The sequence below is a fragment of the Amblyomma mixtum genome, chromosome 8 (genome assembly GCF_055824585.1).
Source record: "Amblyomma mixtum isolate Tamu chromosome 8, ASM5582458v1, whole genome shotgun sequence".
NCBI lineage: Eukaryota > Metazoa > Arthropoda > Arachnida > Ixodida > Ixodidae > Amblyomma > Amblyomma mixtum.
The window spans coordinates 100,052,811-100,062,820 of NC_143019.1; the positions used below are offsets into that span (position 1 = coordinate 100,052,811).

Sequence of the window (10,010 nt, forward strand, 5' to 3'; positions counted from 1 at the left end):
CTGTTATGCAGTGGCCCGATGCAGTCAGACCTGCGACGTCAAAGTTCCGCACGCGAGTTTGGAAGCATGTTGCGCATCCAGCGGCCAAGCAAGCGCTGGTCTGCGGCCTTCGTGTGTGCGTGGAGTAGTGTTGCTTGGCAAGAGTTTGGCCGCCACAGATCCGAGATATAGAGAGGTCCCTCCAGAACAAAGGGTATGCTTATGTACAGGCCACTGAGTAAACGGCATACTGGCCTTGTCTGCTGCAGTCTCGTGCATTGACTCATGGGGTGTCGTATGCTTTCCTTAGTAATCTCAACTGTAGAGTTTCTGATAGCTTAATACGGTTCTGAATATTTGTGTGTCAAATTGAAAACGAAAAATTGCTCTCCTGAAAAAAAAGTTGCTGAGGCTCAGCTTGGCTAAGCCTGGGGAATGCGAAGCATATTAGTGGCTAGGCTTGGTAATACATGGCTTTCCTTGGTTGAATACTTGGTCATTTTAACACAACCACTAGAAGCCTTCGTCGTGGGGGAAGACAACGGCATGGCTACAGCGGAACGCCGACTAACCCCGAGACGCGCGTTGGGTGAGCGCCTGGATTGCCACGGAAGCCGCGTCTGCCTGCCCGGTGGAGCGAGCGTTTCACCTACACCGAGTGTGAACGCGCGTTCGAATTGCGCGGGAATGCGCGGTGTGACGGCTAGTGGTCCCACGGCGACGGCGCGAGGTGGAGGCCGGCTCTCTCGGACCCGACTGAAATGAGAAAATGAACCTAGGGACACCAACCCCCGTAATGTCCCTAGCGCGTCAAAAGTAGAGCTTTTTGTTCGCCAGTTTATTAAACCTAGGGAACGTAGCGCTTGACAGTCCCTAGGCACAAAAAGTGGTCGTTCGCAGGTATTCGCCTCGGTATTTGTGCAAGGCGTTCTGGTCGGCAACAGCCAACTGAAGCGATTGTGCAGGACTCGCCTGCGTTTAAGGCCGTCGGCTGAGACGTGCACATTTAGCCTCGGCGGCTACGACGCCGTGCGAAGCGCTGTGCGGCGACTTAATTTTAAGCATAGTGATTTTGCCGTGGTGTACGTCGGAGGTAATGACCTCACGGGCCCTAATGCCACTCCGCAAGCGATTTGCGATAACATCAAGGTAGGTGCGTGGTTGCTTAACGCTTTCAATTTCGGTTCATTTCTGTACGGAATTCTCATATATTTCACGTCACAGGCCCTTGTCCTGCACCTGCTGCGCGTCGTGTTCGTGGCGAAGGTCTTGCCGCGGTGTTTTGCCACGACGGACTCCCGATCGAGGCAAGCCGTCGCGTGCTTCACCGCAAGCTGACGGCTGCACTTGAGCGGATGCGGTGTGTAGGCACCTTGAACCCAGACGTGAGTACCGATTCATGCTTGCCTTAACTGTTGTGCGCCTTTCAGCTAGAGGAAGGCAAGTAACAGTCAGCAAGCCTGCCGAGCGCTGGAGCGGTGTACCGAGGAACAAAAAAGTGAAATATTGGCTCAGCGCAGTTGACAGGACAAATAGTATGCCAACGTGTCTTCGGTCTGGCGCCAGCATAATATAGCTACTTTCATTTTCGCCCCGCCGCCGTGGCTCAGTGGTTGCGGCGCTCGGCTGCTGACCCGAAAGACGCTGGTTCGATCCCCGCCACGGCGGCCGAATTTCGATGGAGGCGAAATTCTAGATCTACTGTGCGATGTCAGTGCACGTTAAAGAACCTCAGGTGGTCGAAATTTCCGGAGCCCTACACTGCGGCGTCCCTCATAGCCTGAGCTGCTTTGGGACGTTAAACCCCAATAAACCAAACCAACCAAAATGACCTTCCTTGCTCCATTATGCCTACCAAGACGATAATAGAAGGCGCCGACCGAAAGAAAGAATGGCATGACGTTTCGGCTCCCCCACGGGAGCCTTGTTCACAATGAGGCATAACATAGCTGGGTCGGTTATTTATACACGGCGCATGAGTGAACCCAGGCACCTGGCGTAGATTGGGGACAAGTTTGCATCATTCCGATTAAGCGTATGCGCTGTCGTGTAAATAATCAGCGATTCCACATAGAGCCGTGATTTCTTGTCCCTTTATTTTGTGATCAGCAAGCCCATTTTGATCTTGCGCGTCGGTTTCTGACGTCACCCTGGTGTTCATGCATCCTTCGCTCAAAGTCACCCGACTCGCCGATGTACACATACGCGCAGTAAGCACATGGGATCGAATACACAACACCTGGGAACTTTTCCTTCTTCAGCTTGTCTTTGATTTGCACAAGACGACTCCTCAGTTTTCGAGCTGTGTCACGGATCCCCCCAGGACACTCGGGCCGAAAGAATGGACTAGGCGACTGATGTACCCACACACACGCACATTTAATACACCTATGCGACACAAACAATAGCACATGAAACTAACAAAACTAGCACAAAACACAAAGACTATCAATACACATGGCCCGGGAACAACCAGTCTACTAGCGTTCGGTGTTCGTACTCACGGTTCAGTGCTGAAGAAGCATTATAGGTCCGGTCAGTGGCATCTCGGTAGCCAGCGTCGAGGTGGCGTTCGAAGTGCTTGGGCTTTCGTCACTGGCAGCGTTATTGGTGGTGTCGTTCGAGCTCCCCTGGCCATAGCAGGTGATTAAGTCAGCTGCCGGAATGGGCTCAGGAACGGCAGGAAGTCTACCGTGCGACGCCGTAGAACTCGAGAAGCAGTAGCCGGCGTTGCTGTCTTCCAATCGGGTTCATGACCCACCTCGCGCTTTTATGTTGTTGTTGTTGTTGTCCTCTAAATAATGGCACGTACCCACTACGGGGGATTGGCCAAGACAGAGGCGGCGACTGATAGGTGCTCAGAATGTTAAACAAGAAAATGATGGATTAAAAACAATAATTATAATGATAATTGAATTTAGGAAATATATGAAAGAAATTCAGATGTGTAATTGAAATAAGCTAAACAAATACTTTGAGATAGGTGACAGAAATTGAGAACGGGGCTAAAAGTTCCATGTTTCAGAAAGCTTTCGGCGCAGAGAAATATTGATCATGAGAAAGAACAGAGCTTAAGGCGGCAGCCGTTTAGTGTCTGTAAGGAAGTTTTGCATGGCGGAGATCACATTCCAATTACTGTGCCCAAGGGAGGAAGCCCCAAGAGACAGAACAACCCCAGCTGACAGTGTTAGACCTAGCTGTCGTAACGGATGTTCTAGCAGGCGGCTCCGTAAAGAGGAGAAACGGCGGCAGGTCAGCAAGAAATGATCTATCGTTTCATGTTCTCTGCAGAACGGGCACAATGGGGAGACCGCCAGACCAGATCTGTAAAGGTAGAAGTTTAAGTGAGCCACGCGACAACGTAGACGCGTGAAGGAAACCTCAAGCTTGCGTGATCGCCATCCTTTACTGCTCCATGGGTAAAGGAGATGCCGGAATTCGGGAGAGGAGGTCAGAGCTGATGCTGCGAATTCATTCAAGAGCAGATACCTGCGAAATCTGGCCGCAGTAATATATGCGCTGGGTGGAAGCACAGATACGACTGGGCCTTGAAGAGATGCCTTCGCCAGGGTATCGGCAACCTCATTCAAATGAATTCCTGTGTGCCCAGGCACCCAGACCAACCGTAACGAACACACGTGGGGAGGAATCAAGCATTTGAATAAGTGTAGAGCCTGAGATGTTGTAGGCGCGTTGAGAGAGGAACACAACGATAATGAATCCGTCATAATTATGACAGAAGACAAAGAGCTGTTTAATTTGCAAAAGGCCAAGACTACTGCTAGAAATTCGGCCAAATAAATGGGGGTGTAATCGGGAAGGCGGAGAGAGAATGACCAGTCAAGGGAGATGGACAAAATGCCAACACCGGCCTTTTCTTCACACTGTGAGGCGTCTGTTGCTATGAGCACATGAGATTTAAAACGCAGCAAGTAATCCTGTAACAAACCGCTCAGTAAATGAAAAGGCATTAACTTTGCATGTTTAGGAAAGATGTCATCGAAGACAATCTGGATAGATGAAGAATTGGCGCATAGGAGAAGGATGTCCGAAATGCGGACGTTTAAGGTGTCAAGGAGGGATTGCACACAACAAATCTGAGGGGTGCGGAAACGAGACCAGGTTTCGTTGAAAAATGGCCGAGGCTGACGAAGGAAGATCAAATTGGTGGCATGAAGCGATGAATCACACATTTTTAGAAACGTTTTCACCTTTAAGAGCCGAAATCTTGAAGGCAATGAAGGAATACGCGCTTCCAGGTACAAAACGGAATTCGTCACAAATTTTGGAAGGCCCAAACAGAGGCGCAACGCCTCCCGCTCCAAGAGAATCAAGGGGCGAAGTTTATACGCTGGCGCACCAGAGAATAAAGCACAGCCGAACACTAAGACAGGACGGACGTACATTCTATAAATCATAAGAAGCGAGTGTCCTCTCATGCCAGAACGAACATTGCTCAGCCTGCGCAGCATACCGACAGCTCGGACTCCTTTCGCAGTGATGTGCTCTATATGGGCCCGCCAGGAAAGAGAAGGATCATAAATTACTCCGAGGTATTTGATACTTTGCACTTGAGGAATTACATGGTTCTGATAAACAATAGAGATATTAACTGGACGAGAGAGTGGAAAAACCAATAAAGCACATTTATTGACATTAAGGGACAGATTAATGACCCCTAACCATTGGTCCAGGACATTCAAGTAGGACTGTAAGGACTGGTACAAAGAGGAAATGTCGTTCTCTGAAGCAAAAAAGGCGATGTCATCAGCATACACATAGATGGACACCTTGGTACTGCACGGAATACTGCTGAGTAAGATGTTGAAATGTACAGGGGAGAGGACCGCCCCTTGGGGTACTCCTCTCGCTTGTCGAAACCTGCTTGATGAAATACCGTTCTGGAAGCAGTAAAATTCCCTGTCAGCAAGAAATTCAGCAACCCAAGCCACAAAGTATCTCGGAAGTCCTACTGCCTGTAGTCTTTGCAAAAGCGTCCTGTGCTGAACGCTGTCCTAAGCCTTAGAAACATCTAAAGTAACAAGCGCTGCGTATTGGTTTCGGCGACGAGCTAACTCTATGCGGCTCTCCAGATCAGTATGGGCACACCATATAGAGCATCCTGGCCTGAAACCTATGTGGCAAGGGTTCAACAACCCAGTCTCTGAAATAACAGACATTATTCTACCATGCAACACCCTCTCAATTAACTTTACGAGATTCGAAGTTAAAGAAATTGGCCTTATATTGTCTAACACATAACCATGTCCCAGCTTTTTAAGCAAAGGGATGATCTTTGCTAGACGCCATTCAGTTGGAATCCATGGCCCCTTAAGAGAGTAATTTATAAGTGCCAGTAAGTCGGTGGGAGATTCCTCGAACAAAATTTTAATCGTAGAAGAAGTGACACCATCAGGGCCAGGGGCCACGGGTGGAAGGCAGGATACAGTGTTCGAGAGCTCAGTGAGGGTGACGTCCTCGAAATCGTCCAATGTGGCAAGAAATCTCGGAGGAGAAGGAAGAAGAGCTGTAAACCGACGCTCAAGGCCTCTGCCTATCTCTTCTAGAGACTGAGCAAGTTCAGTCGGAGACTGAACTAGGGAGACAGCGCTCATGGTGGTCGAGATTACTTTTCTGGATTTTAGGTAATTGAATAAAGCACGCCTATTACCTGATTTCGAAAGGAATTCGTAGTGTTCAGTATCGTACAACTCCTTTGCACGAGATACAGTGCGCTTAAACGTAGCAGCAATGAACTTGTAATCGATCCAGTTTTTGGGACACTGATTGTGGAGAAGCTTCTTCCAAGCAGCCTTTTGGCGCTTTTATAGCCTTGGCGTTGCTACACGCCATCCTTGTCATCGTCGTCATTGTCTTCTCTTCTCCACCAATCATCTCTTCCCACCTCACCAAATGCTTCTTCATCTTCGTTATTCTTGGATTAATAAAAGTAATGCTTATCGTCATCCTCGTCTTCTCCAAACTTCTTTAGTTCATACTTCTATTTCCAATTTCTTATTACATTTGACAAGCTGGCACATGCACGGTCTTTACATCGTAGGACCGTAATATCTGCGCCAAAGGTTCGCTGATGTCAGGAACATAGGGAATCACGGCTCGTTTCTGGGTAGCGGGATCAGCTTGGAGCCTGGGACGTCCCTTATGATGCTGTACAGAGTCCATAACGTGTACAGGATAGCCACAGGTGGACACGTCACGCCGTACACGCACATCTTCAGCAATTCGGTCTTAATTCCCTAAGTTCCTGGCATCAGCGAACCTTTGGCGCGCATATTGCGGTCCTATGATGTAAAGACCGCACATGTGCCAGCTCGAAAATTGAGGAGTCAGCTTGTGTAAACCAAAGACAAGCTGAAGAAGGAAAAGTTCCCCATGTGTTGTGTATTCGATCCCATGTGCGGGCTGCTCATCTGTGTACATCGGCGAGTTGGGCGTCTTGAGCGAAGAATACGTGATGACCAGAGTGATGTCAGAGACCGGTGTGCAGATCAAAATGTGCTTGCCGAGCACTCGGTGTCCGCCGCACACAACATAAACTGGGCAGAAGCACGTGTGATCACAAAAGTAAGGGACGAGAAGTGACGGCTTTATCTGGAATCGCTGATTATTCACACGACAGCGCATACGCTTAATCGGAATGACGGAAACTTGCCCCCAATCTACACTCCCGTGGGGGAGCCAAAACGTCATGCCATCCTTTCTTTTGGTCGGTGCCTTCTGTTTTCTTCATGTACCGTCCCGACCAGACGGGTTTCTGTCAGACACTAGACAATGCCTACCAAGCTTTCACTTGACTATTTCAACGAGCTATAGCTCAGATGAGGCGAGCATTGGCAGCTTCTTCGCTGAAACCTTGCTAAAATACTTCCTTTGCAAATCAGCACATGCTTCTATGATTGGCTGCTCTTGCGAGTTGCTTTTGGGCGATGAATGAGCGAAATTTTTGGCAAACCGAGAATTTGAGTGATGCGATGAGTTCCAGTAGTTTTATGGTACCGATTTTAATGTGCGTTGGCACGGCTGCTTTTACCACTGAAAAATTGTGAAATGTATGTTATGGTTTGGATTATCTGAAGAAATTTGTCAAAAAAATACTAAACATTTTTAGCAGCTATGTGTGTGGGCGATATGTGCCCACATATCACACATATCACCCACATACATTGCTGTCCAACTTATATCCTCATTTTTACTGTAGAAAATGTTGGAACACATTGCTGTTTTTAAAAGCAGTTTGTTTACAGCTTGCACAAAACACAATGCGGAGTTTATTGCAAGACAAGCAAACATCGAAACTGATACCTGGAGTGGGGCATGACATTATCGCAAGAGCCTAGGGAGTGCATATGCATAGCATATGATTGAGCATGCAGCGTCCAGTTGCCTGTGAGTCTCTGGTACGTTAACAGTGGCAGATCTGTCTTCCAAAAGGCCAGGTAGGCAAGTTGTAACGTGTAGATATGCAGGCATTCATGCGCAAACATGCCACTGTTTGTTATGTACTGCACATTCTCCAGTGTCTGGTCAGCTACCTTGGACATCTCTTGGCAGCTCAGATTGTAGCTAAGTGTCGTGGCACTGCAGTGGCCACAGTGACAACTAGGTAAATGCTTTTGTACCGACTGTTGCGGAAATAAACGACCACAGTAGAATGCTTCTCTCAGCTAAACCGGTGCACGTAGGACACGGCTGCACATTGTAGCTCCTGTGAACCTTTGTTCACAGACTCATTCTGAAAAAAAAAAGAAAATTATAGTAGCTGAGAAGACTGCAGTAGGAGAAGATACAGGTATCAATATATGCCAGTATCTTGCCAAAAAGCACTCCTAGCACAGGGGGACATCCGGGTCTCTATTCTTGTGTGCTTGGTTACCTGCCTTGAATATAATTAAGGCATTTTAATTTGGTTTTCAGTGAGCACTGCATTTGTGTGGATGCATTCTTTCTGCCTTCTTTATGCATTGTTTACTGGTGAGATCTGCCAGAAAGCTGAAGTACTTGTTGCAGCTGTATGCTATCGGGATTTATTGCTCAATTTACCTTATTTATCAGCATATCGCATTTTGTTTTCAGCATCGCTTCCTGGATGCAATAAAGACACCCAAGAGGCACCTTTTCGCCACCGATGGCTGTCACCTGTCGGCTGGTGAAGGTATCCAGGAGCTGGCAGAGGTCTTCGCCAGGGGCCTCGCAAGATTCTGTGGAGTGGGCATCCTGGCACCGTTCTCAGGTGTGCCTGCCAGGTATATCATCCGCCAGTGCCATCACTGCGGGTCCAAGGGCCACCAGCTTGGGGACGAGTACTGCAGGCCATAGGACCTGCACTACAGCCTGCAGTACTTACAGCAATGGACAGTGCAATCATTGTAAGGTTTTGGTGAGTAACTTGGTGGCAGTGAGACCTGTTCCTTATGTGTTTCTGAGCTGTATCTGCTCCATTGAGTCTGCAGCATCACGTGGGGCTCTTTATTGTTCACTGACATTGCCCAGCACAGAGGCATTTTTGCATTTAGACTTCAATGATTTTGCCATTGGTGCGGCCTAAATGAATTGAAAGCTTCCCACATTGGCATCGCTCATATCCAATGTGTAGCTTCGCAGCAATCACCTCATGGCGAACATTATTCACATCCGGATAGCTACTGAGGTTTCCCAGCCCTCTTTAAAGCTTTTACTAGTAGTCATTTCTAAAATTTCAAACGGTAATATTAACGTCTTGAAGGCCTCTACACCAGAGATGACTGTTTACATGTCCGTAATATTCAACAAAAAACTTTTAAAATACCTTGTGTTTGGCGCATGATGGCCTCAGTTGCCTATGTGCCATAAACCCAACACACCGACCATGATTCACATTCATTAACATGCTGGCGTACTTCATTATGCCAAGCATTGGTAAGCTTGAACTATTGGACAGGAAGAGCAGTTGCTAAATACATGGAGAATCTGTGGAAACCCTTAGCTCTGCCCCTGTAAATGGTAAACCGGCTTTTAAATGTGTGGTGCGGCCAGATGTTTATATCGAAGAGCAGTGCCTCACTGCCATGTAATGCTGGGTTAGCACAAGCCAAATATTTTTTATGCAGCCATAGCAGTCATAGAACTTGGAAGCACCATCGCACAAACGTTGTTGCCACTATACCTGGTTCCGTATGCGTTACAGATGCATTTCAACATAATGTGCAGTGGCAGGAAAATTTTGTCATAAAAAAAATAGGTGCCAGATGCACGAATTTTTATGACTGGTTCAAAGGGGATTCAAAACCATTTCGTTCTAGCAAGGCTTGACTGCATCTTTTTTTATCAGAAGAATGAAGCAAACATCCAGTTCCTCTCCAGTGGTGGAGTGAGTGCCCAGACAAATTTTTGGATGCAGTGACACTGTGACTCAGCTTTGTTGCTTTGACTGCCCCCTGTGTGGGGCACTTGTGCTTTCTCTTCTGCACCTTCTCATGTGACTGTAGTGGGATGTGCTTCCACAGGAGTGAACCACACACCGTGCTGGTTAGCGGGAAAAAGGCCTCAAAGCGTTGTTGCACATGATATATGTAGCCGAGAAAGCAGTGATGCCACCTAGCACAACGCACACTACATCCCCCCTTGTTTAAGAAAGGAACAGAAATGCACAGTATGCTCTGCACTACACAAGCATCAGTTCAGTCATCTGGGCCTTCGGATCAGTTTTCTAAACCGTGACACTCAAAAGGGTGAACTTGAAGGTTGTGACGGGGGTGAAGCCATGAGGTCGGGCTAGGAAGAACTACCTGCGTCCCGCTGTATTAGTCTCACTGCTTGATGGCTTCCTCTTGGGCTCATCTCCGGTAACACATTCGGCAGGACCCTCGGACCTTACAACATTGGACAGTGGGGTGAGGAATAACCTGCAACATTGAAGAACTTCCTTCAGGTCCTCCACTACATATGGCTGGGGGATGTTGAACTGGTCCCAGAATGCAGGGCTATTTATGTCGCGCATCCAACCTTGCCCACTCATCTTAAGTGGGCACTGT

General features: G+C 47.9%; 1 pseudogene across 1 annotated transcript; it reads left to right on the top strand.

Annotated features, from left to right (window-relative positions):
* The first annotated feature begins 66 nt into the window (after nucleotides 1–66).
* LOC149333721 (uncharacterized) lies at nucleotides 67–10,010 on the top strand (annotated as a pseudogene). The gene is made up of 4 exons (XR_016285192.1): nucleotides 67–111; nucleotides 880–1,128; nucleotides 1,204–1,364; nucleotides 8,074–10,010. The product of XR_016285192.1 is annotated as an uncharacterized LOC149333721 (transcript).